This window comes from Microcebus murinus, chromosome 21 (assembly GCF_040939455.1).
Source record: "Microcebus murinus isolate Inina chromosome 21, M.murinus_Inina_mat1.0, whole genome shotgun sequence".
NCBI lineage: Eukaryota > Metazoa > Chordata > Mammalia > Primates > Cheirogaleidae > Microcebus > Microcebus murinus.
In genome coordinates this window covers 26,105,092-26,122,533 of record NC_134124.1, presented here as the reverse complement: position 1 = coordinate 26,122,533, position 17,442 = coordinate 26,105,092, and positions in this window count along the sequence as shown.

Below are 17,442 nucleotides of genomic sequence, written 5' to 3'. Positions count from 1 at the left end.
TCTAAGAGACTGGGGTATTATCAGAGCTTAACTGACCTGAGGAAACTCTAGCCCCCTCTAGCTGCCCTTGTCAACTTAAGGTGGGGGTTGGGCGTGGGGATACTGAGAAGCTCTGGTGATGGTGATGTTCACAGTCCAGGGGCACTAAAAGACAGAAACCTGGTCACAGGACTACAAATGCTTTCCCTCCCCCCAACACCTTACAATTACATTTACCTCAGTTCCTTTCATCTGGTACAACATGTCCACCTTCCCATAAAAAATTACCAGGCATACTAAAAAGGCAAAAACCACAAACATCAAAATCAGAGTTATATATGGCAAAAATGTTGGAATTATCACATCAGAATTTTCATTTCAAAAACTATGATTAATAAGCTAATGGTTTTAATGGAAAAATAGACAACTTGAGAAAATAGATAGATAGTGCGTGCTGAGAGATGGAAATTCTAAGAAAGAATAAAAAGGAAATAATACAGACCAAAAACATTGTAGCAGAAATTCAGAAAGTATTTGATAAACTCATTAGTAGACTGAGCACAGCTGAGTAAAGAATCGCTGAGCTTGAGGATACAACAATAGAAAACATTGAAATTACTTTCTGCTTTGGAGTCTCTGGATTGTGGTCATTACAGACCATTACTATTTTCTTTCTTTTTTTTTTTTTTATTTTGACATATTATGGGGGTACAGATTTTAAGGTTTCAATAAATGCCCATTTCCCCCCCTCCCCCCAAAAGTCTGAGTCTCCATCATGACCATCCCCCAGATGGTGCACATCTTACTCATTATGTATGTATATACCCGCCCCCCTCCCCCCTCCCACCTGCCCAATACCCTATTACTGTAGTACCTATGTGTCCACTTAGGTGCTACTCAGTTAATACCAGTTTGCTGGAGAATATATCTGGTGCTTGTTTTTCCATTCTTGGGATACTTCACTTAGTAGTATGGGTTCCAGCTCTAACCAGGAAAATATAAGATGTGCTATACCACCATTGTTTCTTAGAGCTGAATAGTACTCCATGGTATACATATACCACATTTTATTAATCCATTCTTGGATTGATGGGCACTTGGGCTGTTTCCACAGCCTTGCAATTATGAATTGTGCTGCTATAAACATTCGAGTGCAGGTGTCTTTTTTGTAGAGTGTCACTGGATCATTTGGGTAGATGCCCAGCAATGGGATTGCTGGATCAAATGGTAGATTCACTTGTATCGCTTTAAGGTATCTCCATATTGCTTTCCACAGAGGTTGAACTAGTTTGCAGTCCCACCAGCAGTGTAGGAGTGTTCCTCTCTCTCCGCAACCACGCCAGCATTTATTGTTTGGAGATTTTTTGATAAAGGCCATTCTCACTGGGGTTAAGTGATATCTCATTGTGGTTTTGATTTGCATTTCCCTGATGATTAGAGATGTTGAGCATTTTTTCATATGTTTGTTGGCCATTCTTCTGTCTTCTTTAGAAAAATTTATGTTCAAGTCCTTTGCCCACTTTTCAATGGGGTTATTTGATTTTTTCTTCCTGATTTTCGTGAGTTCTAAGTATATTCTAGTTATCAATCCCTTATCGGATGCATAGGATGCAAAAATTTTCTCCCATTCTGTAGGTTGTCTGTTTACTTTCATGACTATTTCTTTGGCTGTGCAGAAGCTTTGTAGTTTGATCATGTCCCATTTATTTATTTTTGTTGCTGCTGTGATTGCCTTTGGGGACTTCTTCATAAACTCTTTGCCCAGGCCGATGTCTAGGAGAGTGTTTCCAACTTTTTCCTCTAGAGTTCTAATAGTTTCATACCTTAGGTTTAAGTCTGTTATCCAGCGTGAGTTGGTTTTTGTGAGAGGTGAAAGGTGTGGGTCCTGTTTTAGCCTTCTACAGGTGGCTATCCAATTTTCCCAGCACCATTTATTGAAGAGGGATTCTTTTCCCCAGCGTATGTTTTTGTCTGCTTTGTCAAAGATTAGATGGCTATATGAGGATGGTTTTATATCAGGATTCTCACATCTGTTCCACTGGTCAATATTCCTATTTTTATTAATTAAGGGGGTACAAGTGTTTTTGTTACATGAATATCTTGTATAGTGCTTAAGTCAGGGCTTTTGGTGTGCCCATCACCAGAATAGTGTTCATTGTACACGATTAGTAAGTTTTTATCCTACACCTACCCTCTGCCTTCCCCAATTCTTGGTTTCTCATGTCCTTTATAGTTTGTGCCCATGTGTACCTATCTTTTAGTGCCCACTTATAGTGAGAGCATGTGGTGTTTGCTTCTCCATTCATGAGATACTTCACTTAGAGTAATGGTCTCCAGTTTCCCCATGTTGTTGCAAATGACCTTATTTCATCCTTTATAAAGCTGAGTAGTACTCCATGCTATCTATATATATACCACTGAACACAATCCAAAGAATCCAAAGCAGAAAGTAAAATGCTCCTGATCCACATTCTTCATCTTATTCCCTAAAGAAAAATAGTTAGCAGTTTGATACATATTATTCCAGATCAGATTTTTCTATGCATATTAATATGTGTAACATAAATTGAATTCAATAAACTTGCTGTTATCTTTCTAAAAAAAAGTAAAAGAAGCAATATCTGAAGCAATAATAACTAAGAATTTTCTCAAGTTAATGTCGAACATCAAACCACAAATCCAAATAGCTCAGAGAATACCAAGAAGGTTAAATACCAGAAAAAGTACACATAGGCACATCAAAATTAAACTTCAAAAAAATCAAAGATTACAAAAAAGTCTTGAAAGAAGATATAGGGAAATCACCATACTGGTAGAGGAACAAAAGTATCAATTACAATAGCCCCTCCATATTCATTCTGAGGGGCATTGGTTCCAGGATCCCTCTCAGAAATACCAAAATCTGAGGAAACTCAAGTCTCTTACATAAAATGGAGTAGTATTTGCATATGACCTACACACATCTTCTTGTATGCTTTAAATCAACTCTAGATTTCGTATAATACCTAATGAAATGTAAATGCTATCTAAATAATTGTTATATTGTATTTTTAAAACTGGTATTTTTTCCCTGAATATTTTCAATCCAGTTTGGTTGAATACATAGACACAGAACCCATAGACATGGAGGGCTGACAGTACATGCAACTGCTCCTCAGAAACCACACAAGCAAGAAGAGAGTGGACTGACATATTTAAGTATTGAGAAAAATGATCAAACTATTTTCTTGAGTGGCTGTGCTATTTTGTGTTCCTACCAGATGTCCAATTGCTTTTTATACTCATCAGCATGTGACGTTATCCATGTAGATTTTATTATAAGCCACTCTAATAGGTATATATTAGTATAGTATAGCATTATGGCTTTAATTTGCACTTTAATGACGACTAAGAATAGTAGGCATTTTTTCATATGCTTATCTTCCATCCATCTGACTTCTTTGTTGACTTGGCTGTTGAAATCTTTTGCCTAATTTTGATTGGGCTGTTTTCTCATTCTTGATTTATAAGACTTAGCTATATATTCCTAATATCAAATCCTTTACTAGATATGCGAGTTAAAATATATTTAAGGAGTCTTTGCTTAATTCAAGGACACATGCATCTTTCCCTATGTTTTCGTCTAAGAGTTTTATAGTTTGGCATTTTATAATTTACTGTATAATCCATTTTGAGTAAATTCTCTATGAGGCATAGATTGAAGTACTTTTTTTTTAGTAAACAAATGTCCAAATGTCCAAGCACCATTTGTTAAAAGGACTATACTTACTCCATTGAATTGCCCTTGCCACTTTATTAAAAATCAATTGACTATGATTATATATTTTTATGGTTCTCTATTCTATTTCAATGATCTATGTATCTATGTCTTTGCCAATAACATACTATCTTGATTATTATAGCTTTATAGTAATCATTTTGGCTGGTTATTTGCTTTTTCATATAAATATTAAAATTTGTTTGCTTATTTCTACAAAAAATCCTGCAGGGTGTATGATTGGCATTGGCATCTTAATTATATTGGCTCTTCCAATTAATGAACATCAAATATTTCTTCATGTATTGGATCTTATTTAAATTTTCTCATCAGCATGTTGTAGATTCAACATACAGGGACTTTGCATATATCAGTAAGATTACACTTAAATAATTCATTCTTTTAAAACTCTTATAAATGACATTTAGAAAAGCTATGTCCACTTCTGGTTAAAAATATCTATGTGCACTCTGGTTTCATATGAAGCATAATTCTACCTTATATAACCAAAGCAATCTTAAGCAAAAAGAACAAATTGGAAGACATCAGTTTACCAGACTTCAAGCTTTATGACAAGGCTATTATAATGAAAACAGCATGTTACTGAAACAAGAACAGATATTTGGACCTTTGAAACCAGATTGAAAACCTGGATATAAAACCATCGTCATATTGTCATCTAATCTTTGACAAAGCAGACAAAAATATACATTGGGGAAAAGAATATCTTCAATAAATGGTGCTAGGAAAACTGGATAACCACATGCAGAAGATTGAGACTGGATCCCCACCTCTTACTTCTTACAAAAATCAACTCACAATGGATAACAGACTTAAACCTTAGGCATGAAGCCTTAAGAATTCTAGAAGAAAATGTTGGGAAAACTCTTATAGACATCAGCCTAGGCAAAGAATTATGAAGAAGATCCCCAAAGCAATCATAGCAGCAGCAAAAATAAACAAATGGGACCTGATCAAATTAAAAAGCTTCTGCACAGCCAAGGAAACTATCAGTAGAGCAAATAGACAACCTGCAGAATGGGAGAAAATATTTGCATTCTACACATCCAATAAAGGGCTGATAACAAGAATCATATAGAACTTAAGAAAATTAACAAGAAAAATATCAAACAACCCTATCAAGAAATGGGCAAAGTACATGAACAGAAACTTTTCAAAAGAAGACAGAATAATGGCCTTTGTTTTGCTATTTGGACCCATTTCCTGATATGCCATCCAGGGAAGTATTTTGGACCTAGATGATGATCTACCTGGTAGATCACTTCTCAAAGCTTTGGTTTTTCCATCATTTCCACAAATGCACAGCTAAAATTTCATAAGTAGCTCTTCTCGACATTCCTATCAACACTCTTTTCTCCATAATGTCCCCAACTTCACTGTCTTTCAGAGCCTACTCACTTGCAGAGATTTGCCTCTCCAAACAAACTGTCTAACATAGTGGAAAACCTCACACTGAACACTTCTGTGTCCAAGACAGAAAGAGAACACCTGGTTCCATTATTTTCCAAGCATGAATGCCTATCTTTCTACCAAGGAAATCACTTGCTTCTAGTTTGTTTTTTTTTTCCCCATTTCCTGCATCTTCCAGAGGAGGTTATGTAGTATATTGTCAGTTTCCAACGTAGAGAAAACCCCTTAATGGTTTTACATCTAAAAGAGTTGTAGGAGGCTGCCATTGATCTAGCATTTTATTAAGGAGATGGCATATGTGAATTGCTATGTAACAGATGTGTGCATATATGAGGCTCCATCCAGTAGAACATTTCTACAATTTCCTTTAAGGGGTAAAAAAAAAAATACAAGACAAATCAAAAAAAAAAGTATAACAATTGTTAAACTGAACCTCTAAAAATAGAAACCTAGTTTATTCTTTAAAACCTTCCAAATGCCTTTAATTGGAAAATCTCACTGAATAAAAACATCTTTTCCAGACAGCTTTTCTCCCTTATAGTGTGATGTCTATCCTATCTACTTAAGCAAAGCAACTTATTAATGAATATAGTTGGTAGATTTTCACATATAGACTTCAAGTGACTTAAAACAGTTTGTGGGATGATCCAGAAGACTTTAATTTAGAGCTGGAAGCAACTGACATTCTTTTCCAAATTATCATATTGTATGTTTTTTCTTTCTGAGATTCACAGAATGACCTGGCCTGACATTCACATTATTAGCTCATTGGTGTTACCATTTCTGTTAATAGTAACATTCATGGAACATTTATTATGTGCTGGGACCTGACCTAAATGCTTTGAATACATTATTACATTTAATTCTCATTCACATAGTAACTTCATACCTTAAGTACTGTTATTATTTTCACTTTTGAGAAATCTGAAACTTACATAAGTTCAGTAAATTGCTCAGACTCATAGAAAACACCAAAGCCAGGATAAACATATCCTATTTGTAGGACTCCAATGTGCATACTCAATTACTGAATCATACTTTCTTTGAATTACAGCAAAGATGTTCAATGCTAATAATAAATTTATTATAATTATTGTCCTCCCAGTAAAATGTCTGCACCTAAATCAAGCTCTCAATGTTGAATACCTAGAAAGCCTGGTCAATAGGGGAATGTCAAGCACATTGACAGATGACATAATTTGAGTTGGGGACATCTTTCAATAGCCTTCACATTGTAAATATCAAGCAGTTGCCAGTTACACATATGGAGAGGTCTCATTTTGGTACCATTATTGTGTCAAAACTCAAAAACAATGCGACCCCACACTGGGAATCTGTATCAAATCAGCATGGGTATTTCTATGAATGCAAATCAGTTATATTTGTGTGACTGAGATGTTACACACTTATCCAGGGTTTATCAAAGTATGGATTGTGATTTACTAATGTGTTCAATAAATTCAATTTAATAGTGATGACAATATTTTTTAAATATAGGGAGAAAAGAAGAAAAAGCAATAACAGAGAAGAAAATATCAATCTGCATTGTCATAATTAATGTTATTTTTTCAAAAAAGTATTTGTTTGTGTTATATGGGCTGGTGTTCAGTCTGTCCACACTGGGATGTGCTGAACCAGTGGTTACAATAATAAAGTATCTGCTTAACAATTGGTAAAAAAATTAGAGATTATATGGATTTTAGTGTCTTCTCTCCTGTGGACATATCAACTTTCCTGAGTTTTCTGACAAGACCTGTCTAGAGTCTATCAGCAAAAGGGGATTTCCTGGTGCACCAGAAGCCCCTAGCACCATGACTGCCTATTTTGATTAATCAGTGTTCATGCCAGAATAGTTGTTAAATATTTTTATATAGCCCCATTTACATATACACACATATTTGGATACTGAATTGGGATTTAAAATCTTGATTTTACTAAGGATCATGTCACATACATACGTACAAAAAAACATCTAAATCCCTCAAAATTATTTTTTTGAATTGTACAATTTTTATATAAATGTGTTCTGTCATTTTTTTTTGCTGGAAATAATTAACATGAGCAGAAAATTTCAAAAGGAAAATTAATTTCTTATATACAATATCTCTTGTTTTTGATGTTGTTATTCTTGCTATCAACACATTTCTTTGGACTTCAAAAATAAATACCGCATATGCACATTGCCAAAATATGAAATATTTTAGACCTTAAGCCACTACTGAATTTCTAGATATTTAATATTTTACAAGTTGAAAAACTACATTTCTTTTATATAAATAGACTTATACTATAAAGACATGCTTTGAATCTTTACTTTCTGACTTAATTAATCCTGTAGATTTTTAGTATTAGAATGTATACTTGTATCTTACTTTCATGTTATGATTATATCATAATTTAGCCATAAATTAACCACAGTATGAGTATACTATGATGTTCCATAATTTTATTTATTTATTTATTTTTTGAGACAGGGTCTCATTCTGTTGACTGGGCTAGAGTGCCATGGCCTCAGCCTAGCTCACAGCAACCTCAAACTCCTGGGCTCAAGCAATCCTTCTGCCTCAGCCTCCTGAATATCTGGGACTGCAGGCATGCACCACCATGCCTGGCTAATTTCTTCTCTATATATTTTTAGTTGGCCAATTAATTTCTTTGTGTTTTTGGTAGAGACGGGGTCTTGATCTTGCTCAGGCTGGTTTTGAACTCTTCACCTTGAGCAATCCACCTGCCTTGGCCTCCCAGAGTGCTAGGATTCCAGGTGTGAGCCACCATTCCCAGCCAATGTCCCATAATTTAATAAACCATATCTCTTACTAATGGATATTTGGTTATTTGGTTTTCTCAATCACTCTCTCTCTCTCGCCTATCTCAAACAATGTTTCGTTAAATATCATTTTACATTTATTCAGAATATGTATAGAATACATTTCTAATAGTGGAATCAATATGTCAAAATGCATGTGTAGTTTTAATTTAGATAGAAATGACCAAATGGCTAAAATATTATTTTTGATACCTACTTTCATTAAGACATTAATAATGCTAGAGACAGAACACATATGTGGGGTCAGGTTAAAGAAAAGATTAAGTTGTTTTCTATTTAGGTCTCTATCTAGGCCTGTGCTATGGTCTGAATGTGTCCTCTGAAAAGCATGTGTTAGAAACAATCCCTAATACAACAGGGAAAATGGGGCCTAATGGCAGGTATTTAGGTCTTAAGGGCTCACCGTCATGAATGGATTAATGCTGATTATAAAAAGTCTTTGAGGTTGTAAATTGGAACACTCTCTCTCTCATTCTCTCTTGTACTTCTGTCTTCTGCCATAAGATGACATGGTAAGAAGTCCCTCACACCAGATGCCAGTACCATGCTCTTGGACTTCCCAGCCACCAAAACCATGAACCAAATAAACTTCTATTCTTTATAAATTACCTAGTTTGAGCTACTATGTTTTAGCAGCGCAAAACAAATGAAAACAACCAGGAAAAAAGTTCAAGTGTAAGTAGGACAAATGATAATAGTCAAAGAAGATAAAAATTTTTCTTAGAAACTTTTTTGTAGTATTACATTTTATAATGTTATAGTCCTGTGTATCTGTTTTCTACTGTGCCTACATTTATTTAAATCTTGTGATAAACTATATCTTTTTTTTTTTTAATAAGACTAATATTTTTGTTCATCATTTTGTTAAATAGTGTTAAACAGAAGAAGGGTAATTTATCATAATCATATGCTACAAGTTAAGTTTTGCTTATATGGATATGATTTCTATTAAAACCATTAAACCATGACCTGGGCCCCATTATTCTCCAGTTGGCAGTTTGACCAAATTACATAAATCATATGCAGGAGGAAATGCACAGGTTCATATGTGCCAGAATATTAAGTGATACCAAATAGAATAATTAGTGGTTAAATGTATTCTTTTCAAATTTCTGTGACGAATAATCTAATAATTCACTTCCAATTTCATTAAATGTTGCTTATAATAAAGTTTGTTTTTAATAAAAATAGTTTCTCAGGGATGTAGGAGGCATGTATATTGGAAAGTAAGATAACAAAGAAACAAGATTGCTCTCATTTTCCCCTCTTCTTTGACTAAACAGTTGACAATGTTTTGATGACTATGTTTAGTCTCAATTTGTTAAAAGACTATAAATCTCTTGACAAATTCAGCAACCCAAATCAAATACAGCAAGGCACTTAGGGCTAAAAGTCTGAGAGTGGTATTTGTATTCCTTCCAACCATTAATGAAAACTACAAATATATTGAAACTCTAGGAAAGAAAAATATGTCTATCAAAAGCAAAGGGGACTACAGAATTACTCTGAATGATGTTTATAAACATGTATTTTATTCATTTTTTAACTTGATATTATAGAACCAATTTGTTGTTTTTGCAAGATTTGTGAATAAGGTGTGGATTGCCCTTTATTGTCCTAGAATTATTCTACTTCCTGCTTAAACATTTTTTCTTCCTCTCTCGCTTTCTAGTTTGACTACTGTGCTTTTAGGAATTGATTGCTATTCCTCAGCAGCTCTTTAAAATAATCTTCATGTATTTGTTGCAGTAGTCCAAACTTATTCTTCACTATCTTTCAATTCTTCTTTTGTGATGTACTTTGTAGCGAAATCTTTCACATAGCAATAGCTCTGGTGCTCTAAATTTTCTGTTTTGTGCCTAGTCTTGTATCTTTTGTCAGTTTGTATTTCACCAGCTACACTTTCACTGATCATTATGAACTGTTCACATTTCTGGAAGATGACGACAAATTAAGAGGTATGACTTCTAAAATTAATGTTGTAAATTGGCACCTTGATGATTCCAAAAATGGAAATCAAGTTAAAATCACAAAGAATGTAATACGATTTTTAGGGTAGCATGACTTTTTAAAGGTGAAAATTACAAGTTTAATTATAATAATGTCATGTGCCCTTAAAATATTGACTTTTAAAAATGTCTTGGACTGTGCAATTTTGGGTGAAGAAGGAAGCTTTTATGTAATGTGGAGAAGAAGTGGAATAAGATTTATAAAAAATACAAACTCAATTGAAGCTGTTTGCAAAAGCAACTACTTTTGTTCTATTTTTTGCTAATATTATTGAACTAATCTTAATTATGTACACTATAATAAAATACAGCACTATTTAATATAAACTATACAATTATTAATATTTTAGGAAATGTGAAGTAAAAGAAGGATTGATAACTGAGGGTGAGAAGTAATTTTATGGGAGAATCTGCAAATAGAATAGTCCTGAAATCTGTTAAAGGCAAGTAAGCAAGTAGGAGAAAAAGAACATGTATAGTATAACCTAGTTATTGTTTGGTGAACATTATTTTTGTCTTGAAAAAAAACCATTTCTTTTAAGAATCATGCAAGGCATTTATGAATTAGATCTATGTAATCAATTAAAAGAAGCCAAATCAAAGAGCAACCAATACAAGTGAAAATCAATTTTATGGCCAGTCATCTGCAACCCAGGATAGCCAAAAGTTAGATGTGAATTTGAGAGAATGATCTAGAAGAATAGGAAGAACACTAAGAAGACTCTGGCACATACTCATATCCAGATTTTAGGTTCCCCCTCTTTCTAAGGACATTTTGCTTATGAGCAGATGCTGAGCTGATTCAGGCAATAACTCTAGAAGTAAGGCAACACTTTTAAATGTTACAATTAATCGACTGAGCAGTCTGTCATCCTGTATTAGAACACAATAACACAAGACCTTTGTGAGTCAGGGATCTGTCACCTACCCCTAATTTAAACTCTAACTTTCAATGTACTCATCTACAAAATGGGGGTCCTGATAATAGATTAACTACTATTTAATTTTCGCAAAACTAAAGTTTCCTAAAACTAAAGTTTTAGGAAGATTAGATGATATTGTATCTGCAAAGACTTTAGCTTTTCATCTGACACTTAGGAAGCACTTAAACATGAGCTTTATTATAGTCCTGCTATATGCTTAGCTGTGTCTAAGTTCTAAGTGCTGTAAGTGGGGAAGGAGAGGAAATGCAAAATGTGTTTATTAATTTATGAACCAATTAGTTTTATTTTTTGAGCAAGTTCTTACTCTATTTTAGCCTTTGAAGATACAAAACTAACTAAAATAAGGTTCCTACTCTCAATGAACTAGATGAGTGTTTCCATGGTCTAGTTGGAGAAGGGGCAATACTGAGTATGGATGGGATGATTCCTGTTCTCAGCATGGGCAACCCAAAACCAGACCTGTCACACAGTTCGTGTTCAATAAATACTCATCAAATGAATAAATGGCATACATAATAAAGTTCTCCCCTGCCACATACACACAGAGCTAATAGACAGAAAGGTGAACTTAAATCACATAGGGATAAAAATAATGAAGTATACAGTGCTGAGTTGACCTATAAGATAATAACAATTGGTCATTCAAGATATATGATTTGAACTGGGTGTGAGGTGGTCTAAAAACTGTAATAAGAGATTATTCTGAGTGTACTATGTGACTGGAAATCTGCTAGGTTTGGGGGAAATAGCAGTGAGATAAGCAGTGCCCTTCAGGTGCCTCAAGGGACAAATATAAAACAAAAATTAGAAATACAGTGAATTAGTGTGATAGTCCACATGTCCATTGCTATTTATCTCTACCACTTATTACAATGCCTGGCACACTGGAGATGCATAACAATTTTTGATGCACAAATACGTAAATGAAGATTTTATTTTAAAAAAGTGAGAAATACCTTGCCTGTCCTACCAGATTCAGGAAATGATTCACAGAGGAGGTGATGTTTCCCCCTGGGCTTGGTGGATCAGCAAGGGCTCACTGGAATGCACTGAGGGGATCAAAAGGGTGACTAGAGTTGGTCAGCTCAGTGCCATCTTTTGCCTTGTCTTGAAACAGTGGGTTGAGTGTGCAAGGCCTCTGAGAACAAGACATTATGCCAACACTAAATATCTTAATGAATATAGTTTTCCATTTTTATTCATTCTCCTTTGAACTGCATCCTTCTGAGATGGTAACATTTAAGACTTCAAATAATCACCTTCTTTACTGCTAATATTAAAGACCAGACCATCCATTGTCTTGATGTAGCAGTTTGTTGGTTTTGTTTTCTGCTGCTACAATCTATCTACTGATAAACTATCATTGGAATCATGCCACCAGGAACAAGAGTTTAATCTCAGACTTTATTAGGAACCAATTTCTCTGGTTCTTAGGAGACATTTTAACAGTGGGTTGTGGAATCAATTATTCAGCCTCCAAAGAGCTGCACTTAGTAAGTTGTCCTCCACCTAGGGCTTTATGGTTAAGAAGATTAGTAGTGAGGGATATCCAGACCTTTTCTTCAAGTAGACCACTTTGAAGGCTGCCCCTTTCTTTAGGAACATTTTCTTAGTTTAGACACTTAGTCCATCATTCAATGGTCCCTGATTTACTTTCTCAGAGTGTCATAAGCGTTGGCATCCTCAAACCTTAATTCCTTCAGATCCTTGCTGGTAAGTGCATAGCATGATTAGAAAAGAAATCTTGAATGTAAAATGTGCCTTCATTAAATATAGTTACAAAGAGTTTCTCTCCTAAGAACCTTCAACAGGAATACCTCAGATCACTAATAATTTGTATTCATTGCATTACATACACATCAGTTATGTGATTCCATGTGTTTATGGATTTTTTTTCCCCCTGTAGAGGATACTAGGATGAAGTTGCTGGCCCAGAGTCACAAGGCAGAGAGCCGATGTCTTGAGAATTTTCCACTGAACTGCAAAATAATTACCAAGCCAGGCTGAAACTCACCCAGTGCAGCATTCTCCAAATTAACTAAACTCATTGTTCATAACTTGCACAGACCTGGGCTAATTTTGTGTTTATTGTTGTGTTTTCCCATGTTTAGCTGTTCTAGTCCCTGCATTAAGTTAAAATATGCATCATGCTTCAAGAAGAGTCATGTTATTGCTTCAAACCAGGGAAGACAAACTGGGTCCCGCATACATTTTTCCTCCTTGGGAACAGCTTACCATCCTACCTCTCTCTAAAATCCTAAATCTATTTGTTAATAGTGTCATATCAGGTGAGCTAATTGTCAGTGACTCTTTGTGATAGAAATAGTGTCAATGATGTTCCCAAAAGACAAGGAGAACAAAAATACAGTTAGATAGAATGGACAATATTTGATAGCACAACAAAATGACTATAGTCAATAATAAATTAGAGTATACTTTAAAATAAATAAGGGTGGAATTAGAATGTTCCTAGAACAAAGAAATGTTAAATAATGGATTTGATTAATTCACATTATATGCCTATATCAAAACATCACATATACCCTATAAATATATATACAGCTATTATGTATTCATAATAATTAAAATTTTTAAAAATAAATTTAAGGAAAAGGCAATGAAAAAGAAAGAAAAGGGACAGATAAATATTTAGAGGAGACTGAGTTTGGAAAGGAGGAAAAATCCTCTCATTCAATGAAATAAGAATTTCATCTGTAATTTGTATTTTTAATTACCTGTTAATTATAATGTGAGAAAAAAATATAATTTGGGGAGGTAAATAAGAGTATGCAAAGATGATGATAATGGTGATGATTACTATGTTTCAAATTAAATACTATGATTGATGTTTTGATTCAAATCCTCCTTCCTTCCTTCCTTCCTTCCTTCCTTCCTTCCTTCCTTCCTTCCTTCCTTCCTTCCTTCCTTCCTTCCTTCCTTCCTTCCTTCTTCCCTCCTTTCCTCCCTCCCTCCCTCCCTCTCTCCCTTTCCAATTCTGTAGGTATGGGACATTTCACACTGTGTGGAAAGATGAGAAAAACGAAATCTTAAAAAACTATCCACTCAAGCCAGAAACAACCCTGAAGATCCTAAAAAGTTCTCCATGGTAAAATCATTATCAGCAATTTCTTATTATTGCTGAGGTGCCTGGTGGTGATGTATCCCTTTAGAAACACTGACCACATTTATCACTTGTTTAATTTTATGAACTAATCTTTTCCCTCCCTCTACTTATACATTGTAAACAATTTAATTTGTTTTCCTTCATTAATATGCCTGAGCTTCTCACTTACTTGTTTAGTATCCGATGGAAAAATCTACAAATATCTGAGATATATTTTTTTGCTAAGAATACTTAAAAGTTTACAATTCATTGTTTATTATTATAGAATGAAAAGAAATCAACAAAGCCTCTCAATTTTCTCAAAAACTCTATTTGTAATTAGGTGAAATTAATTAATTTGACTTATCATTATTCTGAACTATGTGTAGAAAAATTATCAAAAATCTGGAAATAAAACAATATGTTGATTTTGTGACTTCGATATTATGCTAGATTATCTTCTAATAAACCCATGTGAGAGATATCTGATACTCTCCGAAAATGGAACTTTTTCCCCACTAAATATGGAATAGTTTCTAAAATCCTTTCCATAGCATCACTTACATTCTACTGTTTCTCTCATCAATAGTTCAAATAAAACTTTGGCACATGCTTATTTTCTATTTGTATGAAAAGTATGTGTTTAATGATTTGAAAATTGTCTTTGGACATTCTGGTTACATACACAAAATTTTTCAGAGGAAATAACCAGTTCACATAAGTGGCAAAATCTATATTTTTATAATTTCAAATTCATTTGGAGATGCAGATAGAAGAATTAAGCTATGATTTAAAAAAAATGTATTTTTGCATATTTTTGTTCTTATCTGGGGAGTTTAAGATCAAAATTCTTTTGCTTTTAGATGACTTAAGATGAGATAGTCGTGTATGTTCACACACGTATCTACCACCATCTGGCACCTGATGCATAGCAGATATTTTGCAAATATGAGATTAACAACATTATGAGATAGTGGTTAAAGGAGTTACAGAATTTTTATTCTACTGCCTCTCATAAGGAACTTGATTGGGGGATGTTGTTTGAGGGAACAGTTCCCTCCCATGTCAAAATCTGCTATGTATTGTTAATTACTCAATGCCTCCCTAATTTGAAGGGCATGTAAATCTCAGTCCTTAGGGACTGGCTGAGTCAAAGGTGTTGGGTGGGCACACACAGATCACCTCAGTGTTTGTCTGCCTACACCCACGTGGGCCACCCTAAGTCACTTTTGAATTATGAGAAAAAATGAGCTCATTAATCATCATTACACTTTCTGTGGAGAGAATCTGTTGATAAGGCACATTCCTGCCTGAGCTAACTCAATCACCGTTATAAACAGAGGGCCCCTGATTGCAACAACTATATCCTGGGAGACAGGAACCAACTAAAGAAACAAAAGGCAAAGCCATGGTAGCAGAGTCAAGGACAGGAAAATGAAGACAAGTGGCCACTTGAGAGAAGAATATCGTCACTTAACTCCAATCAATTCCACAGCTATTTAAGAAGTGGAGGGTTTTAACCTCTATCCCTCCGCCTATGTGCATTTTTAATGCTTTCTTTACTACATTTAGTCAAGAGTGTTTTAATTTCGAGTTACTTGAATTGGCTTCAAAACAATTTAAACCAAAAAGGAAGTTTGTGTGCTCACTTCACAGACAGTCCAAAGGAAAGCTTATTCGGACATATCTGGATGTGTGAGTTTAAAACAGTGTTAACTGAGTTTTCTCTCCATCTTTAGCTCAGTTTCTTCTACTTGTCTTAATTTTCAGGAACATTCTTTTTACAGCTCTTGATCTGAAAAAGACCATCTTCCCTGATAGCTGTAGCAAAGTGTCAGGATGTGTTCATTCCAGAAGCTATAATTGTGGCAAACTAAGACTATGTACTTTACCTGAAGCATAGCTACGTAGAATAAAACCCTAAACAGCACAGACAGAGAACAGTCCATGCATTCTGTGGTTCATGCCACCAAAAAGATTTCAACAGGAATTTAGATTTGAGAGAAATTAACATGAATTCTGACTAGGGCAAGCTTTCAAATGTATTTCGGAAGAGGCAGCATTTACTAGTTCGAAAGCAATATATAAATATATTTGTGTGTGTTTAGCACATAAACATGTTGGAGTTAAGAGATGTAGGTAAGCCAGAAAATGCTTTACTTGTCTTGTATATAGTTATTCTGAAAAATATGCGAGATTTTCACCTCATCCTATGGTGATTAAAGATGTACTTCTGCCTTTCCAGAATGAAGCCTGAATCGAGGGTCCAAGGGAAATTTAAGGGGAGTGGAGAAAAGAAAGTGAGGCCACAAGGTGGCAGATCATTGATGACTGTATGCGTAGGCTCTCCAAGGACTGAAACATTGTCTGGACCATGTTTGCAAGGCTCCTTTAACACATGCAATGTATTTGAGGAAATTAGAAAACAGGCATTTATCTGACCTATATAAATTGAACAAAGGCACTCACTCTCTTAGTTTATACAAGCCCATAAAAGCTTGGTAAGAGTGTGAGGCCCAAAGGTCTGACAGATCTATACAGAACATTTCACCCAAATAAGGTTGAATTTACATTCTTCTCAGCAGCCCATGGATCCTTCTCAAAAATTGATCACATACTAGGCTGCAAAGCAGATCTCAAAAAATTCAAGAAAATAAAAATAATACCTTGTGTCTTCTCTGACCATACTGGTATAAAATTAGAGTTCAATTCTAACAGAAATACACACCACATCATTAAGTCATGGAAACTAAACAAACTACTGTTGAATAACTATTGGGTCAAGGAAGAAATTCAGAGGGAAATCAAGAATTTCTTCGAACAAAATGACAACGGAGCCATATCTTACCAAAACCTTTGGGACACAGCAAAAGCATATCTGAAAGGAAAACTAATAACAATAAACGCTCACATCCAAGAAACAGAAAGATTAGACACCGACAACCTAATGAATAGACTCAAGGAATTGGAAAAAGAAGAGCAAACTAATTCCAGTCCTAGCAGAAGAAAAGAAATATCTAAGACCAAAGCTCAACTAAATGAAATGGAGAATAAGAGAATTATATGGAAAATCAACAAAACCAGAAGCTGGTTTTTCAAAAAGATCAGCCCTCATTCAAATCCCTTGGCCAGGTAGATTGCAAAATCCATCCAAGTTTGTATGAGTCTGAATAGCTAACAAAACATTGTCTTCTTTGTGCTACCATCTATCCCTCTTTGCCCTCCTAGAAGTCACAGAAATGACTGAAGGGTTTTGTGTAGTAAAGAATTTAATCTTGCCCAATGAGAGGTCAAGGCTTTGCCCTGGATTTCTGGGAGGTAATCTCTCAACCCTTGGAAAGCCATGCCTGCTAGAAGAGTTTTGTTTGCCTGGAGGCCTGAGCCACTCCTGA